Below are 12768 nucleotides of genomic sequence, written 5' to 3'. Positions count from 1 at the left end.
CAAGGGTCAGGGATGTCTCGGAGCGGTTGCAGGACATTCTGGAGGGGGAGGGTGAACAGCCAGTTGTCGTGGTGCATATAGGTACCAACGATATAGGTAAAAAACGGGATGAGGTCCTACAAGCTGAATTTAGGGAGTTAGGAGTTAAACTAAAAAGTAGGACCTCAAAGGTAGTAATCTCAGGATTGCTACCAGTGCCATGGGCTAGTCAGAGTAGGAATGACAGGATAGCTAGGATGAATACGTGGCTTGAGAGATGGTGCAAGAGGGAGGGATTCAAATTCCTGGGACATTGGAACCGGTTCTGGGGGAGGTGGGACCAGTACAAATTGGATGGTCTGCATCTGGGCAGGACTGGAACCAATGTCCTAGGGGGAGTGTTTGCTAGTGCTGTTGGGGAGGGTTTAAACTAATGTGGCAGGGGGATGGGAACCGATGCAGGAAGTCAGTGGGAAGTAAAGTGGTGACAGAAACAAAAGGCAGTAAGGGAGAGTGTACAAAACATGACCGGACAGATGATCTGAGAAAGCAGGGCAAAGACCAAGGGAAGTCTAGATTAAACTGCATTTATTTCAATGCAAGAAGTCTGATGGGCAAGGCAGATGAACTCAGGGCATGGATGGGTACATGGGACTGGGATGTTATAGCTATTACTGAAACATGGCTAAGGGAGGGGCAGGACTGGCAGCTCAATGTTCCAGGGTACAGATGCTATAGGAAAGATAGAGCAGGAGGTAAGAGAGGAGGGGGAGTTGCGTTCTTGATCAGGGAGAACATCACGGCAGTAGTGAGAGGGGATATATCCGAGGGTTCGCCCACTGAGTCTATATGGGTAGAACTGAAAAATAAGAAGGGAGAGATCACTTTGATAGGATTGTACTACAGACCCCCAAATAGTCAACGGGAAATTGAGGAGCAAATATGTAAGGAGATTACAGACAGCTGCAAGAAAAATAGGGTGGTAATAGTAGGGGACTTTAACTTTCCCAACATTGACTGGGACAGCCATAGCATTAGGGGCTTGGATGGAGAGAAATTTGTTGAGTGTATTCAGGAGGAATTTCTCATTCAGTATGTGGATGGCCTGACTAGAGAGGGGGCAAAACTTGACCTCCTCTTGGGAAATAAGGAAGGGCAGGTGACAGAAGTGTAAGTGAGGGATCACTTTGGGACCAGTGATCATAATTCCATTAGTTTTAAGATAGCTATGGAGAATGATAGGTCTGGCCCAAAAGTTAAAATTCTAAATTGGGGAAAGGCCAATTTTGATGGTATTAGACAGGAACTTTCAGAAGTTGATTGGGAGAGTCTGTTGGCAGGCAAAGGGACGTCTGGTAAGTGGGAGGCTTTCAAAAGTGTGTTAACCAGGGTTCAGGGTAAGCACATTCCTTATAAAGTGAAGGGCAAGGCTGGTAGAAGTAGGGAACCTTGGATGACTCGGGAGATTGAGGCCCTAGTCAAAAAGAAGAAGGAGGCATATGACATGCATAGGCAGCTGGGATCAAGTGGATCCCTTGAAGAGTATAGAGATTGCCGGAGTAGAGTTAAGAGAGAAATCAGGAGGGCAAAAAGGGGACATGAGATTGCTTTGGCAGATAAGGCAAAGGAGAATCCAAAGAGCTTCTACAAATACATAAAGGGCAAAAGAGTAACTAGGGAGAGAGTAGGGCCTCTTAAGGATCAACAAGGTCATCTATGTGCAGAACCACAGGAGATGGGTGAGATCCTAAATGAATATTTTGCATCGGTATTTACGGTTGAGAAAGGCATGGATGTTAGGGAACTTGGGGAAATAAATAGTGATGTCTTGAGGAGTGTACATATTACAGAGAGGGAGGTGCTGGAAGTCTTAACGCGCATCAAGGTAGATAAATCTCCGGGACCTGATGAAATATATCCCAGGACGTTATGGGAGGTTAGGGAGGAAATTGCAGGTCCCCTAACAGAGATATTTGAATCATCAACAGCTACAGGTGAGGTGCCTGAAGATTGGAGGGTAGCAAATGTTGTGCCTTTGTTTAAGAAGGGCGGCAGGGAAAAGCCTGGGAACTACAGACCGGTGAGCCTGACATCTGTAGTGGGTAAGTTGTTAGAGGGTATTCTGAGAGACAGGATCTACAGGCATTTGGAGAGGCAGGGACTGATTAGGAACAGTCAGCATGGTTTTGTGAGAGGAAAATCATGTCTCACGAATTTGATTGAGTTTTTTGAAGGGGTAACCAAGAAGATAGATGAGGGCTGTGCAGTAGACGTGGTCTACATGGACTTTAGCAAAGCCTTTGACAAGGTACCGCATGGTAGGTTGTTACATAAGGTTAGATCTCACGGGATCCAAGGTGAGGTAGCCAATTGGATACAAAATTGGATTGACGACAGAAGACAGAGGCTGGTTGTAGAGGGTTGTTTTTCAAATTGGAGGCCTGTGACCAGCGGTGTGCCTCAGGGATCGGTGCTGGGTCCGCTGTTATTTGTTATTTATATTAATGATTTGGATGAGAATTTAGGAGGCATGGTTAGTAAGTTTGCAGATGACACCAAGATTGGTGGCATTGTGGACAGTGAAGAAGGTTATCGAGGATTGCAACGGGATCTTGATAAATTGGGCCAGTGGGCCGATGAATGGCAGATGGAGTTTAATTTAGATAAATGTGAGGTGATGCATTTTGGTAGATCGAATCGGGCCAGGACCTACTCCGTTAATGGTAGGGCGTTGGGGAGAGTTATAGAACAAAGAGATCTGGGAGTACAGGCTCATAGCACCTTGAAAGTGGAGTCACAGGTGGATAGGGTGGTGAAGAAGACATTCAGCATGCTTGGTTTCATTGGTCAGAACATTGAATACAGGAGTTGGGATGTCTTGTTGAAGTTGTACAAGACATTAGTAAGGCCACACTTGGAATACTGTGTACAGTTCTGGTCACCCTATTATAGAAAGGATATTATTAAACTAGAAAGAGTGCAGAAAAGATTTACTAGGATGCTACCGGGATTTGATGGTTTGACTTATAGGGAGAGATTGGATAGACTGAGACTTTTTTTCCCTGGAGAGTAGGAGGTTTAGGGGTGATCTTATAGAAGTCTATAAAATAATGAGGGGCATAGATAAGGTAGATAGTCAAAATCTTTTCCCAAAGGTAGGGGAGTCTATAACGAGGGGGCATAGATTTAAGGTGAGAGGGGAGAGATACAAAAGGGTCCAGAGGGGCAATTTTTTCACTCAAAGGGTGGTGAGTGTCTGGAACGAGCTGCCAGAGGCAGTAGTAGAGGCGGGTACAATTTTGTCTTTTAAAATGCTGGAATATGGGATTAGAGTAGACAGGGCTGATGGCCGGCGCGGACACGATGGGCCGAAGGGCCTCTATCCGTGCTGTATAACTCTATGACTCCATAACTCTATGACTCTATGACTCTAAAAAGCATTTGGACAGTTACATGGGTAAGATGGGTATAGAGGGATATGGGCCAAGTGCAGGCAATTGGGACTAGCTTAGTGGTATAAACTGGGCGACATCGACATGTTGGGCCGAAGGGCCTGTTTCCATGTTGTAAACTTCTATGATTCTATATAAATACTGTGGCTACAAGAGCAGGTCAGAGGCTGGGTATTCTGTGGCGAGTGACTCACCTCCTGACTCCCCAAAGCCTTTCCACCATCTACAAGGCACAAGTCAGGAGTGTGATGGAATACTCTCCACTTGCTTGGATGAGTGCAGCTCCAACAACACTCAAGAAGCTCAACACCATCCAGGACAAAGCAGCCCGCTTGATTGGCACCACATCCACCACCCAAAACATTCACTCCCTTCACCACCGGTGCACCGTGGCTGCAGTGTGTACCATCCACAGGATGCACTGCAGCAACTCGCCAAGGCTTCTTCGACAGCACCTCCCAAACCCGCGAACTCTACCACCTAGAAAGACAAGAGCAGCAGGCACATGGGAATAACACCACCTGCACGTTCCCCTCCAAGTCACACACCATCCCGACTTGGAAATATATCGCCGTTCGTTCATCGTCGCTGGGTCAAAATCCTGGAACTCCCTTCCTAAGAGCACTGTGGGAGAACCTTCACCACACGGACTGCAGCGGTTCAAGAAGGCGGCTCACCACCACCTTCTCAAGGGCAATTAGGGATGGGCAATAAATACCGGCCTCGCCAGTGACGCCCACATCCCATGAACAAATAAAAAAAGAACCTGTATAAAACAATGGTTAGGCCCCAGCTGGAGTACTGTGGCCAATTCAAGGCATCACACATTGGGAAGGATGTCAAGGCCTTAGAGAGGGCACAGAGGAGATTTACTAGAATGGTACCAGGGATGAAAGACTTCAGTTACATGGAAAGACTGGAGAAGCTGGGATTGTTCTCCTTCGAGCAGAGAAGGTTAAGGGGAGATTTGATAGAGGTGTTCAAAATCATCAAGGGTTTTGATAGAGTAAATAAGGAGAAACTGTGGCAGGAGGGTCAGTCACCAGAAGACACAGATTTAAGGTAATTGGCAAAAGAACCAAAGGCGAAATAAGGAATAAAAATTTTATGCGGCGAATTGTTATGACCTGGGATGCACTGACTGAAAGGGTGGTGCAAGCAGTTTCAATAATAACTTTCAAAAGGGAATTGGATAAATATTTGAAGGGGGAAAATTTGCAGGGCTATGGAGAAAGAGCAGGAGAATGGGACTAATTAGATAGCTCTTTCAAAGGTTTAGCCTAACTTCCTTGCTTTTGTGTGTTTCTATTTACAAAACCCAGGATCCCACATGCTTTTTGAACAGCCTTATCAACTAGTCCTGCCACCTTCAAAGATTTGAGTGGTAAACCCCAGGTCTCTCTGTTCCGGCACCCCTTTTAAAATTGTACAATTTAGTTTGTATTGGCTCTTCTCATTCTTCCTTCCAAAATGTATCACTTCACACTTCTCTGCATTAGATTTCATCTGCCACGTGGCTGCCCATTTCACCAGTCTGTCTATGTCCTCCTGAAGTCTGTTACAATCCTCCTCACTGTTTACTATATTTGCGAGATTTATATCAACTGAAAATTTTAAAATTATGCCCTGTATACCTAAGTCCAGTGTAAGGAATCTTACAACACCAGGTTATAGTCCAACAAATTTATTTTAAAATCACAAGCTTTCGGAGATTATCCCCTTCGTCAGATGAATGAGTGAAAAGGTTCTCAAATCGCATATCTTATACTATGTTGGGACAGCATCACACCAATCAAAAGGTGTCGTTGTTATTCAAACAGGCCAGTCACGGAGAACAGCACGTCCCAGTACACTGGATATACATTGTGTCGATTATACAGGCAGGCAGAAAGAAACTCAAAATGGCAGAGAGAGAGAGAGAGAGAATATTAAAAAACATATAATTTTTTCCCCCTTTTTGCTGGTGGGGTTACGTGTAGCGTGACATGAACCCAAGATCCCGGTTGAGGCCGTCCTCATGGGTGCGGAACTTGGCTATCAACTTCTGCTCGACGATTTTGCGTTGTCGTGTGTCTCGAAGGCCGCCTTGGAGAACGCTTACCCGAAGATCGGTGGCTGAATGTCCTTGACTGCTAAAGTGTTCCCCGACTGGGAGGGAACCCTCCTGTCTGGCGATTGTTGCGCGGTGTCCGTTCATCCGTTGTCGCAGTGTCTGCATGGTCTCGCCAATGTACCATGCTCCGGGGCATCCTTTCCTGCAACGTATGAGGTAAACAACGTTGGCCGAGTCACAGGAGTATGAACCATGTACCTGGTGGGTGGTGTCCTCTCGTGTGATGGTGGTATCCGTGTCGATGATCTGGCATGTCTTGCAGAGGTTGCCGTGGCAGGGTTGTGTGGTGTCGTGGACGCTGTTCTCCTGAAAACTGGGTAACTTGCTGCGAACGATGGTCTGTTTGAGGTTGGGTGGCTGTTTAAAGGCGAGCAGTGGAGGCGTGGGGATAGCCTTAGCGAGGTGTTCGTCGTCATCGATGACATGTTGAAGGCTGCGGAGAACATGGTGTAGTTTCTCCGCTCCGGGGAAGTACTGGACGACGAAGGGTACTCTGTTGGTTGCGTCCCGTGTTTGTCTTCTAACATCATACCTAAGTCCAGGTCATTAATATATAGAAAAAAGAGCAGTGGTCCTAATACTGACCCCTGGGGGACACCACTGTATACTTCCCTCCAGTCTGGAAAACAATCGTTCTCTGCTACTCTGCTTTCTGTCTCTTAGCCAGTTTGGTATTCACGCTGCCACTGTCCCTTTAATCCCGTGGGCTTCAATTTTGCTAACAAGTCTGTTATGTGGCACTTTATCAAATGTCTTTTGAAAGTCAATATACACGACATCAACCATACTACCCTCATCAACCCTGTCCATTACTTCATCAAAGAAGTCAATCAAGTTTGTCAAATACGATTTGCCTTTATCAAATCAGTGCTGGCCGTCATTGATTAACCTATGTTTTTCCAAGTGCCAATTAATTTTGTCCCAGATTATTGTCTCTAAAAGTTTCCCCCCCACCGACATTAGGCTGATTGGCCTGTAGTTACCGTGTTTATCCCTGTCCCCTTCATTGAACAGGAGTGTAACATTTGCGACCCTCCAGTCCTCTGGCACCACTCCCGTATCCAAGGAGGATAACTTCACTTAGCAATCTAGGAAGCATCTCACCATTTTTTAAATATTGGTGTTCAGAGAGACTCGCGTGTCCTCTTACAAGAAACACAAAAAGTTAGCTTGCAGGTACAGCAGGCAGTTAGGAAAACAAATGGAATGTTGACCTTTATTGCAAGGGGGTTGGAGTACAAGAGTAAGGAAGTCTTACTACAATTGTACAGGGCTTTGGTGAGACCTCATCTGGAATGTAAACAGTTCAGTTTAGTGAAAATAACACAAAGTTCTATTTACCTGGCTGGTTGGGTGGCTGGATGTCCAAGCTAGCTAGTGATACACGAGGAATTCTAAGCAGCCTGTATTAACTGATGATCAGTTTCTTCGATGCGTATACATCACAGAACAAGTTCCCTCTACGTCCAATTTCACAGTAACCAATGAGCATTTGTGATAAACACATGACTTCAACGTATTTCACATTCTTTGATAGAGGAAGTGTAATTACATAAAGGCTGCAAACTTTAGAAATGTTGTTGAACTGGACTTGGGTGTGACAAAGTAAAAGATGCAAAACTCTGATAATAGTGCTGTAGTGGGGGATGTAAAATTACAGTGATCAGGGAAACACGTAGCAAAAACAATGGTTATAATGGAAGATTTGAATTTTCACATAGACCGGGAGAAGCAGAATAGCTCAAGCATTAAAGGCAATACGTTTCCAGTAAAAAGCCAGAGGCAATGATTTTAGAACCGACAAGAGAACAGGCCATACTGGATTTAGTGATGAATAACAAAACAGGTTAAGTGAGTGGGCAAAAATTTGGCAGATGGAGTATAATGTGGGAAAATGTGAACTTGTCCACTTTGGCAGGAGGAATAGAAAAGCAGTATATTATTTAAATGGAGAGAGATTGCAGAACTCAGATACAGAGGGATCTGGGTGTCCTAGTACATGAATCACAAAAAGTTAGTAGCAGGTACTCTCGATGTGGTCTCACCAATGCCCTGTACAACTGTAGCAAAACATCTCTACTTTTATATTCCATTCCCCTTGCAATAAATGACAACATTCCATTTGCCTTCCTAGTGATTAGGAAGGCAAATGGAATGTTGTCATTTATTGCAAGGGGAATGGAATATAGAAGTTGAAATGTTTTGCTACAGTTGTACAGGGCATTGGTGAGACCACATCTAGAATACTATGTGCAGTTTTGGTCTCTTTATTTAAGAAAGGACATAATTGCTTTGGAGGCGGTTCAGATAAGGTTCACTCGACTGATTCCTGGGATGAGGGGGTTATCTTATGAGGAAAGGTTGGACAAGTTGGGCCTGTATACACTGGAGTTTAGAAGAATGAGGGGTGATCTCATTGAAACATAGAAGATCCTGAGGGGACTTGAAGGGGTAGATGCTGAGAGGATGTTTCCCCTTGTGGGAGAGACTAGGACTAGGGTCCACAGTTTAAAAATAAGGGGTCTCCCATTCAAGACGGAGATGAGGAGAAATGTTTTCTTTCAGAGGGTGGTGAGTCTGTGGAACTCCTTTCCCCAGAGAGCGGTGGAGGCAGGGTCATTGAATATTTTTAAGGCTGAGTTAGAGAGATTCCTGATTAACAAGAGAGTCAAAGGTTATAGTAGGTAGATGGGAAAGTAGGGTTGAGGTCACAATCAGATCAGCCATGATCTTATCAAATGGCAGAGCAGGCTCGAGGGGCCAAATGGCCGACTCCTGCTCTTAATTCGTATGTTCGTAAGTACCTCAACTATTAGTCAATATTAGTCAACAATTTGACGGTAAGGAAACATCTTACAAATAATGACCATAATCATAGAATCTTAAAGCACAGAAGGAGGCCATGCCCAGCTCTTTGTTATCCAATTAGTCCCACTCCCCTGCTCTTTCCCCATAGCCCTGAAATTTTCTCCCCTTCAAGGCAGTGCATTCCAGATCATGATAACCTTGCTGCGTCAAAAAAATTATCCTCATCTCACCTCTGGCTCTTTTGCCAATTACCTTAAATTTGTGTCCTCTAGTTATCAACCCTTCTGCCAGTTGAAACAGTTTCTACTTATTTACTCGATCAAAACCCTTCATGATTTTGAACATCTCAATTAAATCTCCCCTTAACCTTCTCTGCTCTATGGAGAACAACCCCAACTTCTCTAGTCTCTCCATGTAAATGAAGTCCCTCATCCTTTGTATCATTCTAGTAAATCTCCTCTGCACCTTCTGCAAGGCCTTGACATCCTTGCTAAAGTGTGGTGCTCAGAATTGGACATAACACGACCACTGAGGCCCGTATAGTGATTTATAAAGGTTTAGCATAACTTGTTTGTTTTTGTACTCTATGCCTCTATTTATAAAGCCCAGGATCCCGTATGCTTTTTTAACAGCCTTATATGGAGTTCGATTACAGATCAGCCATAATCTTATCAAATGGCGGAGCGGATCGAGGAGCTGAATGGCCTACTCCTGTTCCAATGTTCCTATGTACCTGGTTGTTCTTCGAGCCAACGTGGACACGATGGGCCGAATGGCCCCCTTCTGTGCTGTATCTTTTCTATGGTTCTATGGGAGGTGGTTAGACTTTCTCTTGTTGGAGATAGTCATTGCCAGGCACTTGTTTGTGAAGACAGATGCAGAATACTCATTTAGTACCTCAGCCATGCCCTCTGCCTCCACTAGAAGATCGCCTTTTTGGTCCCCAATCGGCCCCTTCCGTCCTTTGAATATGCCTTTACTATTTATATGTTTATAAAGGTCTTCAGTGTTCCCTTTTATGTTACCCGCTAATGTATTCTCATACACTCTCTTTTCCCCTCTTATTTCCTTTTTCAGTTCTCCTCTGCACCTTCTGTATTCAGCTTGGTTCTCATAAAATCGTAGAAATTTAGGGCCCAGAAGGAGGCCATTCTACCCATTGTGTCTGTGCCGGCTGAAAGAGAGCGATCCAGCCTAATCCCACTTTCCAGCTCTTGGTCCGTAATCTTGTAGCTTACGGCACTTCAGGTGCGTATCCAAGTACTTTTTAAATGTGATGAGGGTTTCTGCCTCTACCACCCTTTCAGCCAGTGAGTTCCAGACCCCCACCACCCTCCTTGGTGCCACACTCGGCCAAATGCTGCCTTGATGAAAAAAATTCTCCTCAACTCCCCTCTAATCCTTCTACCAGTTACTTTAAATTTATGCCCCCTGGTTATTGTCCTGTCTGCTAAGGGAAATAGATCCCTCCTATCCACTCTATCAACGCCCCCTCATAATTTTATACAACTCAATTAAATCTCCCTTCAGCCTCCTCTGTTCCAAAGAAAACACTGCCAGCCTGTCCAATCTTTGCTCATAGCTAAATATGAGGAAACAGCATAGGCTATGTGCTCCAGAACTAGCCGCGCCTCTAGCCAAGCTGCTCCAGTACAGCTAAACACTGGCATCTACCCGACAATGTGGAAAATTGCCCAGGTACGTCTTGTCCACAAAAAGCACGACAAATCCAATCTGGCCAATTACTGCCCCATCAGTCTACACTCAATCATCAGCAAAGTGATGGAAGGTGTCGCTAACAGTGCTATCGAGCAGCACTTACTCACCAATAACCTGCTCACCAATGCTCAGTTTGGATTCCGCCAGGACCACTCGGCTCCAGACCTCATTAAAGCCTTTGTCCAAACATGGACAAAAGAGCTGAATTCCAGAGGTGAGGTGAGAGTGACTGCCCTTGACATCAAGGCAGCATTTGACCGAGTGTGGCACCAAGGAACCCGAGTAAAATTGAAATCAATGGGAATCAGGAGGAAAACTCTCAAGTGGCTAGAGTCATACCTAGCACAAAGGAAGATGGTTGTGGTTGTTGGAGGCCAATCATCTCAGCCCCAGGACATTGCTGCAGGAGTCCTCAGGGCAGTGTCCCACGCCCAACCATTTTCAGATGCTTCATCAATGACTTTCCCTCCATCATAAGGTCAGAAATGGGGATGTTCGCTGACGATTGCACAGTGTTCAGTTCCATTTGCAACCCCTCAGATAATGAAGCAGTCCGTGCCAGGTGCAGCAAGACCTGGACAACATACAGGCTTGGGCTGATAAGTGGCAAGTAACATTCACGCCAGATAAGTGCCAGGCAATGACCATCTCCAACAAGAGAGAGTCTAACCACCTCCCCTTGATATTCAATGGCATTACCATCGCCGAATCCCCCACCATCAACATCCTGGGGGTCATCATTGACCAGAAGCTTAACTGGACCAGCCACATAAATACTGTGGCTGCAAGAGCAGGTCAGAGGCTGGGTATTCTGCGGTGAGTGATTCACCTCCTGACTCCCCAAAGCCTTTCCACCATCTACAAGGCACAAGTCAGGAGTGTGATGGAATACTCTCCACTTGCCTGGATGAGTGTGGCTCCAACAACACTCAAGAAGCTCAACACCATCCAGGACAAAGCAGCCTGTTTGATTGGCACCCCATCCACCACCCTAAACATTCACTCCCTTCACCACCGGCGCACAGTCAAACATGGGCAAGGAAACCTCCTGCTGATTACCACCTACCGTCCTCCCTCAGCTGATGAATCAGTCCTCCTCCATGTTGAACACCACTTGGAGGAAGCACTGAGGGTAGCAAGGGCACAAAATGTACTCTGGGTGGGGGACTTCAATGTCCATCACCAAAAGTGGCTCGGTAGCACCACTACTGACCGAGCTGGCCGAGTCCTGAAGGACATAGCTGCTAGACTGGGCCTGCGGCAGGTGGTGAGCGAACCAACACGAGGGAAAAACTTACTTGACCTCGTCCTCACCAATCTACCTGTCGCAAATGCATCTGTCCATGACAGTATTGGTAGGAGTGACCACCGCACAGTCCTCGTGGAGATGAAATCCCGTCTTCGCACTGAGGACACCATCCAACGTGTTGTGTGGCACTACCACCGTGCTAAATGGGATAGATTCAGAATGGATCTAGCAGCTCAAAACTGGGCATCCATGAGGCGCTGTGGCCCATCAGCAGCAGCAGAATTGTATTCCAGCACAATCTGTAACCTCATGGCCCGGCATATTCCTCACTCCACCATTACCAACAAGCCAGGGGATCAACCCTGGTTCAATGAGGAGTGTAGAAGAGCATGCCAGCAGCAGCACCAGGCGTACCTAAAAATGAGGTGCCAACCTGGTAAAGCTACAACTCAGGACTACATGCATGCTAAACAGCGGAAGCAACATGCTATAGACAAAGCTAAGCGATTCCACAACCAACGGATCAGATCAAAGCTCTGCAGTCCTGCCACATCCAGTCGTGAATGGTGGTGGACAATTAAACAACTAACGGGAGGAGGAGGCTCTGCAAACATCCCCATTCTCAATGATGGCGGAGTCCAGCACATGAGTGCAAAAGACAAGGCTGAAGCGTTTGCAACCATCTTCAGCCAGAAGTGCCGAGTGGATGATCCATCTCAGCCTCCTCCCGATATCCCCACCATCATGGAAGCCAGTCTTCGGCCAATTCGATTCACTCCACGTGATATCAAGAAACGGCTGAGTGCACTGGATACAGCAAAGGCTATGGGCCCTGACAACATCCCAGCTGTAGTGCTGAAGACTTGTGCTCCAGAACTAGCTGCGCCTCTAGCCAAGCTGTTCCAGTACAGCTACAACACTGGCATCCACCCGACAATGTGGAAAATTGCCCAGGTATGTCCTGTCCACAAAAAGCAGGACAAATCCAATCCGGCCAATTACCGCCCCATCAGTGTACTCTCAATCATCAGCAAAGTGATGGAAGGTGTCGTCGACAGTGCTATCAAGCGGCACTTACTCACCAATAACCTGCTCACCGATGCTCAGTTTGGGTTCCGCCAGTACCACTCGGCTCCAGACCTCATTACAGCCTTGGTCCAAACATGGACAAAAGAGCTGAATTCCAGAGGTGAGGTGAGAGTGACTGCCCTTGACATCAAGGCAGCATTTGACCGAGTGTGGCACCAAGGAGCCCTAGTAAAATTGAAGTCAATGGGAATCAGGGGGAAAACTCTCCAGTGGCTGGAGTCATACCTAGCACAAAGGAAGATGTTAGTGGTTGTTGGAGGCCAATCATCTCAGCCCCAGGGCATTGCTGCAGGAGTTCCTCAGGGCAGTGTCCTAGGCCCAACCATCTTCAGCTGCTTCATCAATGACCTTCCCTCCAT

At 46.2% G+C, this 12768-nt stretch overlaps 1 protein-coding gene across 2 annotated transcripts in view; it reads right to left on the bottom strand.

Moving 5' to 3' along the window:
* The window catches only part of LOC137311128 (apolipoprotein L3-like), a 37402-nt gene extending 30402 nt beyond the window's left edge, over nt 1-7000 (bottom strand). For both annotated transcript variants that reach the window (XM_067978497.1, XM_067978498.1), the window contains exon 1: nt 6886-7000. The gene's annotated coding sequence lies outside the window, so the exon portion shown is untranslated. The remainder of the gene's footprint in view (nt 1-6885) is intronic.
* Between the last annotated feature and the right edge of the window lie 5768 nt (nt 7001-12768).

Source organism: Heptranchias perlo, unplaced genomic scaffold (assembly GCF_035084215.1).
Source record: "Heptranchias perlo isolate sHepPer1 unplaced genomic scaffold, sHepPer1.hap1 HAP1_SCAFFOLD_303, whole genome shotgun sequence".
Taxonomy (NCBI): domain Eukaryota; kingdom Metazoa; phylum Chordata; class Chondrichthyes; order Hexanchiformes; family Hexanchidae; genus Heptranchias; species Heptranchias perlo.
The sequence above is the reverse complement of the archived record's forward strand: the minus strand, read 5'-3'. Positions and strand labels throughout refer to the sequence as shown.